This window comes from Triticum dicoccoides, chromosome 6B, assembly GCF_002162155.2.
Source record: "Triticum dicoccoides isolate Atlit2015 ecotype Zavitan chromosome 6B, WEW_v2.0, whole genome shotgun sequence".
NCBI classification, from domain to species: domain Eukaryota; kingdom Viridiplantae; phylum Streptophyta; class Magnoliopsida; order Poales; family Poaceae; genus Triticum; species Triticum dicoccoides.
Genome location: NC_041391.1, coordinates 611,934,988 through 611,937,565, shown reverse-complemented (window position 1 = coordinate 611,937,565; position 2,578 = coordinate 611,934,988).

Genomic DNA, 2,578 nt, shown 5'->3' with positions numbered 1-2,578 from the left:
ATTGCACCAGTAATGTCACAGAAGATTTTCATTGGACCCGATGCACTAGGTATGGCACCTAGATCAGATATGAACTCCTTCATCCAGACTCCTTCATTTGCTGCTTCTGAAGCAGCTATGTACTGTGCTTCACATGTAGATCCCGCCATGACGCTTTGTTCAGAACTGCACCAACTGACAGCTCCACCGTTCAATATAAACACATATCCAGTTTGTGATTTAGAATCGTCCGGATCAGTGTCAAAGCTTGCATCGACGTAACCATTTACGACTAGCTCTTTGTCACCTCCATAAACGAGAAACATATCCTTAGTCCTTTTCAGGTATTTCAGGATATTCTTGACCGCTGTCCAGTGATCCACTACTGGATTACTTTGGTACCTCCCTGCTAAACTTATTGCTAAGCATACATCAGGTCTGGTACACAACATTGCATACATGCTAGAGCCTATGGCTGAAGCATAGGGAACATCTTTCATTTTCTCTCTATCTTCTGCTGTGGTCGGGCATTGAGTTTGACTCAACTTCACACCTTGTATTACATGCAAGAACCGTTTCTTTGCTTGATCCATTTTGAACTTTTTCAAAACTTTATCAAGGTATGTACTTTGTGAAAGTCCAATTAAGCGTCTTGATCTATCTCTATAGATCTTGATGCCCAATATGTAAGCAGCTTCACCGAGGTCTTTCATTGAAAAACTTTTGTTCAAGTATCCTTTTATGCTATCCAAAAATTCTATATCATTTCCAATTAATAATATGTCGTCCACATATAATATTAGAAATGCTACAGAGCTCCCACTCACTTTCTTGTAAATACAGGCTTCTCCAAAAGTGTGTATAAAACCATATGCTTTGATTACACTATCTGTTGGGGATATAACTATTCGTGTAAGCCGCCCAGGAGGGGCCGGGTTACGCAAAGAGGACTAACCAGTGAGAAGCCCAAGACCAAAGTATGAAGATGGCGGTTCATAGAGAGCTTAAGGCCCGCAGGCAACTTAAGGCCCGCAGGTGACTTAAGGCCCGTTGTAGTAAACTGCTGTAATAATATTACTTGTATCATAAGGTAGATTTAACTAGTCACCGAGCCGGACATTGTTTATAAGCCGGCCGGGACTCTGTAAGCCGCAGGGCGTCGACCCGTGTATATAAGGGGACGACCCGCTGGCGGTTTAGGGCAAGAAACAACTCATCGAGAGCCAGGCATAGCGTATCTCACTCCATGGTCATCAAAACATCAATACCAACCCAACTAGACGTAGGCCTTACCTTCACTGTAAGGGGCCGAACTAGTATAAACTCCTCGTGTCCTTTGTCCCGATTAACCCCTTCAAGCTTCCTAGTTGCGATGGCTCCATAACTAAGTCCTTTCACGAGGACATCTGACGTGACAATTCCACGACAGTTGGCGCCCACCATGAGGCCAGCACCCGGTGGATTTGAGTTCTTGAAGGGCAACTTCGAACGGCTGAAGGGATACTTAGTAGGCCGGATGACCAAGAGTCGTCGCGGCAAGGTTTACATCAACGACGAAGGCTGGGGCCCCGACGCCGGCTCAATTGAGTACGAGTACCGGGTCCCCTTTGGAGGGATCCACGTCTTCATCGGCCGGATCGGTGAGCCGGGGCCTGAGCCGGACAACTGCACCGACCTCGTCGAGACGGCTCAGCGTGTGAAACCCGCCCGAGTTCAAACCGGCATGAAGCGTGTCTTTGTGGGCTGCGTCCACGGAGAAGAACTTTCTGAAGGTCCTGAAGATGGTGGTGAGACGGTCGTCCACTCTGACGGCGATTCGTTCGCCGGTTCAACAGATTCTTTGTATCAAGTTCAAGAGGGTGCGCTCGGGGGGCTGTTCCGATGGCCTTAGTATTCCGGACCTCTGTGAGTCGCCGAATTGGGCAGGAGTCTTTATGGCTGGGACTCAACCCGGACAAAACTCTACAGCCGCGGCTGCAATTACTTCCGGGTTAGGAGTAGCCGGGGCAGGAGGCCCTATGTGCCCGCCGGCTCAAGTACTGATAGACCTCATGGACAAGCTTACGACCCTGTTAACCACCACGGTTATCCCTGCAAACAAAGATGAGCATGACGCGGAGGTAGCACGGGTACGTGAGGAGATAGCTCAGGCCAAGGAGGCCTTAGCAGTTGCGGATACTAGGCTAGCTATGGAGCGGGTGGCTCTTGACGCCCGGGCACAGCGGTTGCAGTCAGAGGCTTACCAGCTCACGATGAGTTTAAACGCGTCCAATGAGGTAATGATGAGGAGACACCAGAAGACCCAATCCCGGTTGCCTCTGAATTATGACCCTAGGGTTCTTTTTGCTACACCCGGAGCCGGCCCAAGTAACCCGCCCAATGCTAATCAGTTTATGACATCCGGAGCGGGAGGTCCGGCTCAGCGTCGGGAGATGCCACCTCCTCATATGAGCACGGAACCGTCACGTTATGTGCCGATACCGCCGGGTCACTTTCCAACCGCATGGAGAACTTAATCGCAGCATCAGCGTGTTTGGCGGCTCTTCCAGTGGATGGCGATGACCCAACAGCGATGGAGACCCGGAGGATCAGGGAACTT